A 15745-nucleotide genomic window follows, 5' to 3' on the forward strand; every position below is an offset into this window, starting at 1 on the left:
ACTAGGGCTTCTCAAACTTCAGTGTGCACACAAATCACCCTGGGGATCTTGGGAAGCTGCAGTCTGACTCAGTAGTTCCAGGCTGGGACCTGAGATTCTCCATTTCTGCCATGCTCCCAGGTGATGCGAATTCTGCAGGTCCGTAAGACCACAATTTGAGCAGCAAGGACATTATTAAGAGCATGATTCTGGGGTCACATGGCCCAAGTTAGAATCTTGGTTTTTATGGTGTGACCTTGAGCAAGTTACTTAACCTCTCTGTGCATCAATCTCCTTATGTACAAAACAGTAATAATAAATGTACTCCATGAGGCTGATGTGGGGATTAAATTAGCTAACATGTGAAACACTTAAAGTGATTATTATTACTTAAATTTTAAGGCAGGGATTCTTAGAGGTGGGCAGACCTCACAAGGTGGTGGAGTTAGAGTTCAAACCCAAATCAATCTCTCTCCCTCTCTCTGCTTTTGTACTAGAGATTGAACCCAGGGATGTTCTGCTGAGCTACCTCCCCAGCCCTTTTGATTTCTTAAGTTAAGACAGTGTCTCCCTACATTTCCAGAGCTGTCCTTGAACTTGGGCTCCTCATGCCTCAGCCTCCTGAGTAGCTGTGTGCCACCAGGCCTGGCTCAAACCCAAATGTCTTATTGTAAACCCTACCACATCAAGCTGCACGAAATGTCACAGCCAGCAAGCCCTACACTCATTAGACAGACATGGACATTGAAGTCCAGAGAAGAGCAGGGTTGGTGTCAGAACCAAGTTGACGACTCCAGGCCCAGTGCTCTTTCCGCCACACCTCACTGTTCTGTAAGGAAGAGATAGTACCACAGAGTCTCCCTGAGGGGTCCCAGTTCTGCTATCAGTCCCACCTGTGAGAGCCCCTGCCCACAGGCTGGTGACACAGAACAGTCCAACAGCTCTCTTCCATTTTCCATCTTCTACATCTAGCTGGGGTCAGGGTTTAGTCTCAGGGTCCCCTAGCTGGGGTCTAGTCACAGGGTGACATGCTGGGGCCTTGACTCCCCAGCACAGGGCCAATGGGAGCCTGTGAGTCACTTGAAGGAAGTGCTTGGCCCCAAACAGGAAGTGGCCCTTTAAGCTGAAACACCCCCACAGGATGGCCCTAGGACCCTGGGACAGGAAGTAGAAGTTGAAGAAGGAAGGGAAGCTGATGGGACATAGCAATACCTGTTCAGATTTTACCAGAAACTCAAACTTGGCATGCACCCTCTGCTTTGTGACGCCCGGCCTGGGGGCTTTCCTGCTGTGGCCTGGTAGTGTGATCTCAGGTGCATAAGTGCCCTCCTCTGAACCTCTGTAGGATCATGGGCTGCCTTAGAAGCCTACTGTGGCCCTGCGTTCTACAAAGAGATGAACATTGGTGCAAGTGGACATAGGCTTTTCACAGGAATGAACAAACGCACATCTGAACAAAGACACCTCTACTCTAGCTGCAGCACAGCTCTGTCCTTTATCTGTTGTTAGTTATATGATAGAGAGTTCCTCATTGGCAAGAAGACCCAGCCCTGGGACCACCCTTACATGGGGAAAGGAGCCACCACTCTGAGCCCCACAGGTCACAAACACACAATCTAAACAACACATAGAGGAGGTCCCTGTCACGCCATATCCACGTGACCTGTAATCCTAAACATTAGCTTCCCTGACTGATACCACTCAGGCCCGGCCAAACTCTTCTCCATTTCTTGAACCTAAAGAACAAAAGGTGATTCTGTCCAGATGCCAGGAAGGTCATTTGCTGATGGGGTGGATGCTGCCTCAAAGGTGAGGGAAGATGCAGGCAGGGGCACGGAGGGGCAAAATGATTCAGAGGGAAGACAAATTAACTTGTCAACTCCTTTCTCTCTGACAGCAACATGAAGTAGCTTCTTGCATAACCAAGTATCAGTTTTCCAGTAATGCTGAGCATCCTTTTTTTTTTTTTTTTTTTTTTGGCATTCCTTCCTGTTCCATTTTGTGGTTCTGAAAGTACTCATGAATTAGTGTGGTATTCACAAAAATGCACGTGGTGACTGAGGAATCTCTTACAATGTTTAACAATTCCTATTACTCCAGCATAACATAAAATGTGATACTAATTCTCTAAATTGGCAATGAGATCAACATTGAACATTACAACTATGAATAGTCTCATTTTTATAAAACCTTGAAAATTTCTGAATTAGTACTTCATCTCCATTAAGTTTTATTTAAAATCTGATGTCAATTGATGTATAGTGTTTTAATTTTAATAGATATTATAAAATAAGAACAATTTTTAAATTAAATGTTCCTGTGTTTATGTTTGACTAGATGTATTTTCAATTCCACACTTTTTTTTTTTTTTTTTTTTTTTTTGGTGCAGGGCTTTGTGTGTATTAGGCAAGTGTTCTGCTGCTAAGCTCCACTTTTGGCCCTCAAATTTTATCTACTTTTAAATACAATTGCATTTTATTTTTTATTTAGTTCTTTAGGTCACTGCCATCAATAGAGCACAAATAATATGAAAATCTTGACCTTTACAATTAGTGATTTTGCTAAAATGAAGATAATAATAAATGAATTATAAGTATTAGTATCTATCTAAACATCACCAGTCCATCAACAAACGAAGCAGTGATGGGCAATAATTAAGTTCAGACATCCTTGATACTTTGTCATTTTCGGCCACTTGGGAGGCTGAGGCAGGAGGATTGTGAGTTCAAGGCCAGCCTCAGCAACTCAGTGAGGCCCTCAGCAACTTAGTGAGACCCATCTCTAAATAAAATATTTTAAAAAAGGGCTGGGGATGTGGTAGGGGGATTTAATTAACCCAAGCAAAGAGGGGCCGGGGCTGGGGGCCAGAGCAGAGCTGAGAAAGGTCATGGTGCTCATTTAACTAACCACTGGGCTGGGAGCAGGTCCTCACCCTCTCGCTTCTGCCTTGCTTGCTGTGTGGTCACAGGCAAATCACCTGACTTCTCTGGACATCAGCTTTGTCCCACAGGGACCAGCATCATGAAATTGCATGATTTTAGTTGAGCACTTTACAACTCTGCTTAGGAACATAGGGCACTGAGGCTCAGAGAAGGGAGATGACTTAACCCAGATCACCTAGCAGTTGATAGAATCTAGACTAGAATCCACATCTCTCCTGGTCTACAGAGACCCTCAGGGGCCTGAGTGGGGAGACCAGGTCATGGGTGACATCTCTTGTGATATCTGTCACAAGAGACAGGAAGAGAGCCAGGCGTGGTGGCACATGCCTATAATCCCAGTGGATCAGGAGGCTGAGACAGGAGGACCTTGAGATCAAAGCCAGCCTCAGCAATGCAAGGTGCTAAGCAACTCAGTGAGACCCTGTCTCTAAATAAAATACAAACTAGGGCTGGGGATGTGGCTCAGTGGTTGACGCCCTTGGGTTCAATCCCTAGTACCCGCCCCCCTAAAATAAGAGAGGAAGAGTTAGGGATCAACCCAGGCAGGCTAATATCAGCAGTTAAAATTACATCGTCAGATTCTGGGATTTAGTCAGAACAGCCTGGAAGGACAACTCATGTTTGTTCTTTCCTGGGACATGCTGACCAACACGAGTTCCCCCAAGTGACCCAGAACACCTTCTAGGGAAAAAGTCCAGAAAAAGATACAGTGGGGTGGGCTGGCAATAACAGCCTAGTTTGATTCAGGAGGTCAAAGGCCCTCCATTTCCTCCTGGTTCAGAATCCCCATGGCCCTGACTACCTCTGCCTGTAAGCCTGTCCCCTCTCCCACCTTGTGGGGAGCTCTGGGATTCTGCCTCTGGATGGTGAGCAAGAGGAGACCTGGGGCTGGGGAGCAGCAGGAGCATTCACAGCTCTCGGGAGGTGCTGGTCTTTGCTGCCCTCACAATCCTGGGCACCCCCACTGGCACATCCCTTCCTAAGAGCTGCCACTTACTGGTGCCAGGTTCTGGGCAGTCAGCACCCTACGAGCTTTATCTCACATAATCCAGCACTAATCCCCTGAAGCTCTGTGTGCTCCACCCACATCTCCTGAGACCCTTTTACCATGGGGCAGGGCACAAGGGATTGTGCGGTCCCTTCCAACAACCAGCCCCCGGCTGTGGCGGGGTCCAGCTGCCCTTGGACTGCTGAATCCCTTTACCAAGGTAATGGCCAGCCCCCAAGGTGGCCCTTCACCAGTAACTGACGAGGTGGGGTATAAGTGCCCCAGCATCCTTGCCACTGAAGGGCCAACCCTGAGGTGTGACTGACATTGTCCCTAGAGCTCCTTTGCCAGGCTAAGCAGAAGTTCCTTGTGTGGGGTTGGCATGAAATCCTCCTTTTTCTGCTTTCTTCTTTTCCTATTCCCTTATTCCCTTAGTGTCTTTCCTGGAAAACCTCCTAATAAATCACTCACACAGCTCCTGCTTCAGGATCTGCTGATCAGACCAACCTCAGACACCTGGAAGTGGACCCATTCATTCTTCCATCATGAAGATGAGGAAACTGAGACATGGAGACTTAAAGATCCCTCATCCGGCAGGCAACAGAACTTGAACTTGAAGTCCACTAGATACACTGGCTCCTCTCCTCACTAGCCCAACCCCTTGGTCTACCACCTGCATCATCTGAGCCTCTACCCCAAGGCTGTCTCCTCCTGGTCATTTATCTTCTTTAAAATTTTTTTTTTTTTTTTTTAACTAGAAGGAAAGGAGGAGAATCTGTGGAAGATCCAAGGAAGATGACTAAGACTTCAGATTCCTCTTGCTGGCTCAGACCCTGTTTTGGTCAGTCCTTGTGAATCGGGGCGGGTCTGACGTTCTGGGAATGCAGGGAGACTAGAAACCAACTTCATGAAAACAAGTTGTAAAAACACGAGCTGCTGCTCCAAGTGGCCGGTTGATAGGCTTGGCTCCACAGCATAGGGCTGAACAAGCTTGCCAGGAGGAACACACAGCAGGAAAGACCGAGGCCAGACCTGAAGGAAGAACTCCCCTGTAATTGGGAGCTGGGCCCAGAGGTGGGGTTGGGCGTGGCCTCTTAGGAATCAATGTTCTGACTTCCCAGGCTTTTCTCCTTTGAAGTGTCCATGCAGCAACCTACTGGGCCACCCAGCTGGAGGCTGACTCCTGACCTGAATGGGTTTATGAGGATGCACTGAGTCTGCGGGGCTCCTAGGATCGTCCCCACGCTCCAGTGTGGTGACTGCCACTTTGTGGACCTGAAGATGGACAGGGGTCTTGGAGCCGGCAGTGCGGCATTCAGAGCAGGATGAGGGCTGCCACCACAGGCACCTCCTCCCCCTCACAACTATTCCTGGGAGAGTGCACCCCAGGAATGGCAGACCCTGTTGCAGAGGGCCATGGCCAGTGTTTATGGATGCCTCTCCCTCCCTCCCTCCTGCAGTTCCTCTGCTCCCCGCAGGCCACCTCCCAGTCAGCAATAAACAGGCCGGAGTCCCGCCTGGTCCATCTCCCTCCACTCCTCTCCAGCCAAACTGCTTTCCTCCTGAACTTATGAAAGCATTTTCTCCACTTCCTCCTTCCCAGAGAGCTAAACCCACCACTCTGTTTCCACCAAGGTCACCAACAACATGCACGTGGGAAAATCTGCCAGATACTTTTCAGTCCTCAACTGACACTGGACCTGGCCCTCCTTCTGGAAACATTCTCCTTCCCTGGCTTCCTGACACCAGTTGCCTGGTTTTCTCCCTGCTCCTCCGGCCTCCCCAGCCCCTGCCAGCTCCTTTGTGCCCAGGCTGAACGCTGCTGCCACACCATGCCACTATGCCCCGCTTCCTCCTCCTGCTCTATGCTCTCCTTGGGCCATGTCAGCAACTCCCATGGGTTCAGCCACCTCTCCCCCTGAATGTCTCACAGGACCTCACACCTATAGTGGCCAAGTGGGACCTCATTCCCTTCCCTTAAGCCTGTCCCCCATCTCCATCATCCCTGTCCTCCAACCTGGAAGGACACCTCCCTCCACCTCCCTCTTCCTCAAACCCCCAAATTCCATGGGACACCAGGCCCTTCTCCTGTTCCCCACCTCTCTCCCCTGTCTCTCCTCAAATGTCCCTGGAGTCTGGGCTCAGGCTCCTCCTGTATGAAGTTTCCCTGACTTCCACAGAGTCAGGGTGACTTCAGTTGTCTTCCTGTGCACTACAGAGCCCCCCAGGTCCATATTCCTCCTAGTGAATTCCTTCAGTGGCAAATCTGATGCCCAGCCTGGTTCTGGAAAGTAGGGGCAGCTGTTTATTCTGACCTGGGCCCTCAGCATCCATCACAAGCTCAGCCCCAGGCAACAGCTCTCAAATCTGGGAACTTATATTTCTGCTGGATTTGCCCCATTGGTGAGGTCTGGATCTTCTCCTAGCCTCTGGCCTCCCAGGGCCAGCACTGTGTCCTTGCACTGATCCTCCTGGGGCTGGTGCACTTAACCGCTTTTAGAAGCTCCTAACCGGTTTGCCATTTACAAGGAGCTATCACATGGGGCCCAGAGAGAGCCAAAGAAACACCCCCCCCCCAACACACACACACACAGATAAAAACATACAGAGCACAGTCACAGACACAGGCGGCACAAGCACATAGGCTCACAGAGGTACCTGCAGATGTGCAGAGACAGGCCAAAAGGGACTTGAGCATCCTGGAAACATGAACTTGGGCCACAGACTTATTTGGAATTGCCAGCTCCAGGAGTGCAGGCTGGTAGGTCTGTGGCTCAGGGATGGCTCTCCTGGATGCAGAACTGGGCCCAGGAGAGGAACAACAGCCCTGGGTGGACCTCTGGTGTAGCCAGAGTGGAGAGGACTACAAGAGGGAGAGGATGAGGGGTGAAAGGGCTGGGAGCAGAAGGGGAGGCCATGGGTGTCCTGGGGCCTGCTGTCAGCCTTGGGGCTGGCTGCCAGGCTCCCCCAGGGCCCCTGCCTAGGCAATTACCCTCTCCTACAACAAAGACAATCTGAGCAGAGAAAAATCACAGTGTTCAGTCTTTTGGACAGGGATGGGTGTGCATAGCACACTCAGAACTGAGGCAAACAACCAGGGGTAAACTCCCAGTGTAAGCCCCATCAGGCCTGCCCTTTCCTTACCACTCCCAAGTCCATACCCACCCAAGTCCTGCTGAGTCCACATCAGAAGCGGCTTCCCCATGATGGCACACCCGTTCCTTCATACCTCCATCTAAGAAATAGTCGAGAACTCCCTGGAACCTACAGGATCAAGTACAAACCCTGTGTGCAAAGCTTTTCCCCACCTGGCCTCAGCTCCCTCCTCACCTTTCTAGTCTCCCCCTGCCCCTCAGGAGAACCCCGCCACTTGGAGTTCTATCTTGCTCCAGGGACTCCACTCCAGTTCCACACCTTTGTACAATTAATTCCTTCTGCAGAGAAGACCTCCCAGTTTTCTCTGCTTAGTAAACTCCTATAGATTCCTCAGTACCCAAATGGAAAATGCTGCTGTTCTGTAGATTGGCTTTGGTAGTGGCATTCAGATCTTAAAATCAGTACCATAAGCAAATTGCATATGGTCGAATTCACCCTTGGCTATATATAGCTAACACTTATATGCAATGCCTAGGCATTGTTCTAGGCATTTCCTGTTTTGACTCACATAGCCCTCAGGACTGTGGCAGATTATATTTCCAAAGAGATCTGCAGCAGCAACTCCCATCCCCCATGTCCTTCTTATAGTCTAACTCTGACACCTTCCCAAAAGAGGTAGGGTCTACCTACCACCACCCGAATCTAAGAGGATTTGAGAATAGTGGCTGAAGTGGCACTATGAGACTTCTGAGACCAGGTCACCTCTTTCACTGCGATGTTCCTGCTGGAGACCCCAGCCACCATGTGGCACTGCTTGGAGGCCACCATGCCATGAGAGCCAACCCAAACACATTCAGGGGAAAAGGTAGCCCTGAGACTGCAGGGAAAGCAAGACAGGCCACCAATCCCAGCTGCCCAGGTCCTCGCTGCTCATACCAACTGTGAGACCCCAAGCCAGAGCCACTGCTGAGCCTGTCTTAAATCTTTAACCCACAGAAACTGAAATAAGGAGATGTTTATTCTTATATAAAGTTACTAAGTTTTAGGGTGATTTGTTATGTGATGATAATAACATCACTCTCTCTACTTTAAAGAAGAATGTGAGGCACAGAAAGGTTAAACCATTACCTAAGGTCAAAGAAGTAGAAACTGGCAGAGCCAGGATGCAAACCCTACCAGTTCAGTCCCAGAATCCACTCTTCCCTGCTATGCCACACTGTCTCCAAGGTCTGGCTGGTTTTCCCGTCCACAACAGGCCTCAGGGTGTGGTTGCTGAAGAAATGACCACAGGAAGGAATAAGTAAATGAATGACTGAAGGAATGAGTAAAAGCAGAGTAAGCACCCAGGTGCATGTCCAGCACCCTGGACAAGCCTGTACCACGCATGTGAGCACTGTCCACAGCCCTGGGGGATGTCAGAGATCAGCAGAGGCCAGCTGGTGTCACAGGCCTCTGCTCCCCGTAGGGATTCTCCTGAGATGCTCATCGCCCTGTCTCTGCCTCCCCCAGCCCTGATACTTGTAGGATTATACACAGACCCAAGGGAGCCAATCCTCCTAAGGACAAGGTCTGTGGACCCTGGGGAGTAGGGGCAGGCTGGAGACCTGGGTTTAATTCTGGCATGGCCAATGACTAGCTGCATGAACTTGGACAAGACCCTACCCTTTTCTGGGCCCAAGTGCTCTCCAGCGTCAATATACTAAGACTCCCAAGGCATTAACACTGGCATCACTGATAGGGGTATAGGTGAGATGTGGGCAATGCCAGACAAAAGGGGGTTCATCCCTAGAAGGAAAGCAGGTAATGGGAATGAATCCTGTCACTGTGAGCTAGCTGTATGCCAGGTCTTTCTTCAGGCACAGATGCTATTCCTTGCAGCCACCCCACAAAGCAGGTAGCCAGTGAGGAGAGACTCAGACTAACAGCAAAGGTAATGCTGGATATGGGGTTCAACCCAGTCCCATCCACCTCAAAACTCCCACTCTTGCCACAATAGCCCAAAGGGAAATAACCTAAGTGTCCATAAACAGGTGAATGGACAGACAAACTATGGTATAGCCACACAGGGGAATGCTACTCTGCTTTAAAGGAGAAGGAAAACCTGGTACTTGTTGTAACATGGATGAACCCAGAGGGCATTAAGCTAAGTGAAATGAGCCATTTGTGAAGAGACAAACACTGTAGGTGTCTAAAGTGGTCACACAGAAACAGAAAGTGGAAAGTTGGCTAATAGGGGATGGGGGAGGGGGAGTTTCAGTTTTGCATGATGAAAAAGCTCTGGAGATCAGGGCTGGGGAGTAGCTCAGTGGTAGAGCCCTTATCTAGCATGTGTGAGGTCTAAATCGCAAAGAAAAAAATAAATAAATAAAAGCCCTAGAGATCCACTGTACAACAATGTGAGTATAGTTAACACTACCAAGCTGTACACTTTAAAATGATTAAGATGATAAATTTTATGTAATGTGTTTTTAACATTAAATAAAAATTTTAAAATACTCCCACCCTTGGGATAAATGGGGAGCTTAAGAAGGGGACTAGGGAGGAGGGTTTGGGAAGCTTTGGGCAGAAGGAGCAGTGGAGTTGGGCAGGATCTGAGTGAGTACAGATGGGCCGGGGGTGCTATAGGCAGAGGCCTGTGTCTCTGGCCCCTGCCTCCCTGCCAGGATCAGCTGACTCCTGCCCTCCTAAGCCCTCCAGATCTCAAAAGCAGTGCTCCTAAAGGGAGTAGGCACTGGCTCAGAGGAAGGAGGGATTTCTTCAATACCGACACATGCTCACAGGCCCATTTATTGCATGACTTCCGATCACTCTGTCTTTCTGGGGACTCAGTCTTCCCATGTGTACAGCCAGAGGGTGACCTAGGATTCCTAGTGTCCCTTCAGTTCTCACACTGGCAATAACCTCTGAGGGTAGGGGAGGTGGGAGTGCAGACAGGAGGGACCAGGACACTCCCTGGTCAGAAAATCAGGAATCTGGGGCTTTGGCCTTGTGATCTGCCCCAAGCAGCCTCTGCCCACTTCACAGAAGGGAACTCTGAGACCCAGAAGGGTTTGATTTAATTCAAACTCAAGAAACATGGGCATACCTGCTGTGTTTGTGACAGGGCCACAATTCCTGTCCCCACCCAGTGCTATTTCTCCATGCTGCCAAAAGTGAAAAAGATTCTAACCTAAGGTAAAAACATGATTCACTGCCATCACAGAGACAAAACCCTCCATGCTCAGGGCTCTCTCCAAGAATTCTGACTCTCGCCCCTCCCCCTGACTCTCACAAATCCCATTTCTCCCCCGGATGGAATGGAATGGGAAAGTTCTTGGTTCTAAACCCAGTTCTGCCAAGTAGTATCTGGGCCCATATCCTCTTCTGCACCACAGGGACAAGGACCCCTCCCTGCAGTCTCTAGGGAGGATTAAATGAGGCCCGAGTCTCAAACCCTGAGCCTAGGGTCTGGCACACAGTAGGCGCTCAATAATGGTCCTCACCATCATCATTTCTCTCCTTTCACACAAAACCATTTTCACCAATCTGTTTGTTCTGCTCAAAGGCAGGTTTGTTTGTTTGAATTTGTCCCAGAAGAGATTCTCCCCCAGGACAATGGGAGTCACTCCCCAGTCGGCCCCAGGGAGGAGGAGGAGGGCGAGCCATACTTGATGGAAAAAGGAAAAATCATTATCCCCTGGGACCAGACGTGAAATCCCCAGGAAGCCTGGCGTCCACCCTTCCACCCAGGAGGACCCAGGGTGGCCCCGATCCCACTTAATAAGCTCCCAGGGGCCCAGCAGGAGGCCGATGTGATGGGGTTGCTACTTAAATCACACAAAGCCTTCTATTCTTAGCTGAGCAGGGGCCTAGTTTCCTCCCAGCTGCCCCACCACACTAACCAGCCCAGGAAGCCATTTATAGTGGTGAGGTCTGGGTTTAGTCAGGGGCAGGGAGAACCTTGTGACCCATGGGAGGGTCTCCATGATATTCAGGGGGTCAGGAGAGAGGCTGCCTGGGCTGGACAGAGATTCGAGTCAAATGAACCCCAAGGTCACTTCCAACTCTTCATTTCAATGAGGCAAGATTATAAGGTTCCATGATCTATTACTTCCACAATTTGGGAATAGAAAGAGTCCATGGTTCCAAAGGACCAAGGTTCCAAGATGCTGGGCTCTAGTGGGTGCACCTCACCCCAGCCCTCCCCTCACTTCCCCAGCCTGCCCGTAAGAGGTAGAAGATAGCCAACTCTTCCCAACCCTGGGGTCACTAGGCAGGGGAGCAGTCCAGTGAACTCAGTACTAAGGTCAGCAATGCTCCCTTTTTTCCACATAACCCGCAGTCTGCTGGGGAGCTTCTGGGTACTTCAGGATAAACAGGGAGAGAAGAGGGGCAGGCCAAAGTCCTCCTGCAGCCCACTACCCCAGGCACTGCCGGGGAAGGCTTCCATATTCAGGGTCTGCTCCATGCCAGCAGGGCCAGCACACCCCTGTCTGTCAAGCTCTGGGTGGCTATGTGACCCATTCAAGGTCATGGACTAGAGATCCAAGGAGCTGGGTGAAAACCTCAGGCTGCTGCTTCATAACCCACTCCTCCTCTCATGCTGCTTCACTTCTGGCTGCAGAATTGGTCCTGGGAATTCTTTTAGATGGGAAAACAGGACCAGAGAAGGAAGGTCAGATGTTCAAAGACACATAGGGAATTGGTGGCAGAGCAGAGCAGAATTGTGCCCAGGTTGGGGGACACTGATTGCCCTCATCCTTCAGCTGAGCCCCCACCATTGGTCTTTCTCTGGATTCTTCCTTTCCACCTTCCCAGAACTGGGGCTCCTAGTGCAGGGCTTCTCCTGCTCCCTCAGTCCCCACCCAGCAACTGCTCCTCGAGGTCATCTAAGGGGCAAGCTAGGAATTAGAGAATGGGACAGTGGGTCACAGCCTCATGCCCAAAGCTGACTAGCTAAGCACACACACAGCCTGACAAGGGCTGATGCTGACAAATACAAGGGACACTCATGGGAACGCTTGTCAGAGGCCAATTAATCATCTGTCCCATTAAGGAGAGCAAATGAGGCTCCACTCTGGTGGTCCTCATAGACCCTGGCAGTCACCAGGACTGGAAACCCAGTCTCAGCTGCCCGAGCCTGTGGCCAGCACCCTGGGCATCTGCCCCAGGCCCCCACCCCACCCCATGCACCGACTACCTATCAGTTGCTGCTTTTTTCCCAATAGGGTTTTATAGTTTATTTCTCATCTGAACCTCACAACAACCCTGAGTTTATACGTGTTCCTTCCATTTTATGGGGACAAGGGAACTATGAACTCACCCAAGTCACCTGGTTAGCATGGCAGAGTGAGGACTCACACTCAGGGATGCCCAGCATAGTGGTCTTTCCTAGTGCCTGAGGGAAGGTAAGGACCCCAGGGTGACTTGCAGCTCCTTGGCTGTGACAGGTGTGAGAGTGCCTCTAAGCTGTGCTGACCATTTCCAGGAGCTAAGCAGAAATGCCCTCCCTCTTGCTTAGGGGGACACAGATCAAGTACCTAAAAACATCCAGTTTCTTTGCTCTGACCTAGAGTTGAATCTTCCCTGCAGATCGGTGGCCCACCACACATCTGGTGAGGAGACTCATCATCAGCACCTTACAGATGGGGCCAGCTGAGTCTCAGAAAGGTCAAGTCACAAAGTCAGGGTTGCACAGGCACAGGATTAAAACTGGGGAGGAACCCAGTGTGTTCCTGCTTGGACTTTTTAAGAGACGAGTGGTGGGCCAAGGGTGCAGCTCAATGGCAGAGCTCTTATCTGGCATGCAAGAGGCCCTGGGTTTGAGGCCCAGTTCTGGGGGGAGAAAAAGAAGAAGAAGAAGAAGAAAAAAAAAAAAAAAAGACAGGGCAGAGTTGGAGAAGGGCTCTGTCTTTGGAAACCTGCCTAAGTTTATACTGATATTCCACTGTAGCCTTCTCCCTGCCTGCCAGTGACACACACACACACACACACACACACACCCCCATGCCAACCCAAGAGGAGGCAGCATCTGTGTCACCCTGGGCCAATCTCACCAGCTGTCAGCCCTCTATCCTGCCCTGATGGGGCCAGAACACCATCTGGGAGCTGCTCAGGCACCAGGGCATTGAGAGGGACCCAAGGAACTCTGGGGGAAGGGAGGCTGGTTCCTTCAGCCCTGTTCCCCCTGCATTGCATCCTGAGCAGGGTGGCCTTGACCAAGTTTTCTTTCAGACAGACTGTAGGCCACCCAGAGTAGGTGCCTCAGGCCCTGCTGAAATAAAGCAGCATCCACACCAGAGACCAAGTTGCTCTGATTGACACCTCCTGTCCTGCTAACAGGGAAGTGGAAGAGACAGAGGGGTAATTGTTTTGTTCAGTCCCTCAGGCCCTATGCCTACCAGCCCCAGTGGTCCACCTCCCACCTGGTACCCAGGGACACAGAGTCCCTGGTGCGTAGGTTATAGGACCCAGTCTATGAGCAAAAGAGACAAGTTGGGGGAGTTCCTGACATGTTCCCACCCTTTCCAGGAGACTGAGACCCAGCACTCTGGGTTGCAGCTAGGGAAGGGGCAGTACTGGTCCAGGAGATGGGAGGGACCACAAGGTTTCTCATCCTATTCAAGGTCCACAGACACTGGGCTAAGGCATGTAGTCCTGGCCTGTGTGTGCAACTTGTACATAATTCACAGGCTCCTATTGCTGTGGCCTGGATAAAACCTATCCAGCAGAAGTGGGGAAAGGCAAGCCACTGCCAGGAAGCACTTCTGGAAAAGGCAATGAGTGGACCAGAGACCTGGGGGATTAGTAGAAAGTGGAAAAATAAATATTATGAATGACAAGAACTGTTTACAAGTATATGGCTTATGTCAGTTCACCCTACATGTTCACAAACTGTCTCATTGAATCGTCACAAATGCCCAGTGTGGGAGTTACTATTGTTCCCATTTTACAGAGGAAGAAACTGAGGATCAGAGCTAAGTAATTTGCCTATTTTCATACGGCAGAATTTCCTGCCCTACAGCAAGCTGCTGTATGCACACCAGCCTCAATCCCAGCCTGGCTCAACACTTCACCCCCTTCTACCCTGCTTCCACCCCCACGGAGGCTGGGACCTGAGAAGAGCCATTAGTGAATCTACAGAGTGGTCCATCTGGGCTCAGCATGCCAACTGCTGAAGGAGAGAGCACAGGGATGAATTCCACTGGCAGCAAGAGACTGCCCCCACCAGGGGGCTCCTGACCCCTGCCCAGCTGGGGCAGCCCAGAAGACCTCAAAGCCCAGGGAGAAGTGATCGGGTCTCCTCTGCACACACCCAGAATTCCCCAGAGCCATTTGGAGATGGAAGGGATGTGTCAGGGACCTTGCCAGACCACAAGTGAGAGGAGCCCAAGGCCCAGAGAAGGGAAGGATTGTCCAAGTTCCTTCAGGCCACAAACACCTACTGGGCACCAGCCAGATGCTTGGGATGAATGTGACATGGTCTGGACCTCAAGGCACTCCCAGTCAGGTGGGCACAAGCTCAGCTGATGTTTAGACTCCAGCCATCTGCCCCAGTGACTTCTCTAGCCCCATCTCCAATGGTTCCCTTTTACCTCCCTCTGCCCTGTCACCCAGGGTTCCTTATGGTGTCCCCATGCATTACTACCTCTACACCTTCGCTCTAGTTGTTGCTTTACTGAGAATGCTGTCCCTTCCCAGCTGGCCAGAGCCTGTGTCCCACCCACCTGCTCTTTGCTGGCCTCATTCCCTAGCTCCTGCCTCACCCCACCCATGCTCCCTCCTCTGGGCCTCCCCACACTTGTTTGACCTCTTACAACATCTGTGCACTCTGCTCACAGTGACCCCTCTGCCCCTGGGAAGACCTGGCACTAAGTAGGGGCTCGGCACTGCTCCACTTAGTTGAGTCAATGTGTCACCCACCCACCTACCGCCACAACTCAGAACAATGAAAAGAATCACTTTTTCCTTTTAAGGCTTCTAATTGTCTTTCTTTAAAAACCTTAGTGGGCACGGTGAAATGAAGTGGAAGACTCTGAGACTTGTCTTGGCATTTCCCAGAGCTGGCTCTGTGCCTGACACACAGTAGATGCCTGAGATATGTTTTCTGGATGAAGAATAAAAATATCTCCCCTTCCTTTTGCCCCTTTTGTCTCAAGCTCCACCATTATTACAGATCCTCTTCTGGGGCTAAACAGTGCTCCCCGGATGTTCTCTCAAAATGCAAATGGTCCTGGCCAAGAACTTACCTCTGGCTGGGGGCTTCCCTGTGCAAAGCAGAAAGTGAGGGTTTGTCCATCTGCTTGTCCCAAGTCCCAAACCCTGCTCTGTGACAAAGGAGGTGCACATTCCAACAAGCATGGGGAGGCTGGCTGTACACTACTGTCTGAGGCAGTTCCCTGACTCGAATCAACACGTTCAAGGTGCTGAGAAGGCACGTTCTGAGTTATGTAACCTAGTAGTTTCTGAATCTGTGTGCCATCATGCATCCAAGAGCCTATTACTGTCCCCTGAAACTAGAGCTCCTCAGAGCAGGGTTTGGGAAGTGTGCACTAGAGGGGGGGCTTGACTTGACCCAGGCCCACAGCAGGACAACGTGTGTGCACTGAAAGGGACTTGTGCCAGCCAAGGCCATGCTTTGCATTGACCATTTTATGGAGGTAGATGGTCTGATTTCAGCCAACAACAATCCTAGGTGACAGAAACAGAAAAGAAGGGGGTATGGTACAGCTTGCAAATGGAGCACAGAGAAGGGAGAAGG

The 15745-nt window shown here is 50.6% G+C and overlaps 1 protein-coding gene across 6 annotated transcripts in view; it reads right to left on the reverse strand.

The window, feature by feature from the left end:
- GDPD5 (glycerophosphodiester phosphodiesterase domain containing 5) overlaps positions 1-15745 on the reverse strand; it is a 79294-nt gene that overhangs the window by 52014 nt on the left and 11535 nt on the right. The window contains exon 1 of one of the 6 annotated variants that reach the window (XM_079104440.1): positions 8182-8258. The exons of 3 other annotated variants lie outside the window; for them this stretch is intronic. The gene's annotated coding sequence lies outside the window, so the exon portion shown is untranslated. Of the gene's footprint in view, positions 1-7074; positions 7155-8133; positions 8259-15745 lie in introns of those variants that run through there. 2 more of the 6 variants (XM_079104441.1, XM_079104442.1) reach the window with 2 other exon arrangements.

The sequence above is a fragment of the Sciurus vulgaris genome (genome assembly GCF_902686455.1).
Source record: "Sciurus vulgaris genome assembly, chromosome: 11".
Lineage (NCBI taxonomy): Eukaryota > Metazoa > Chordata > Mammalia > Rodentia > Sciuridae > Sciurus > Sciurus vulgaris.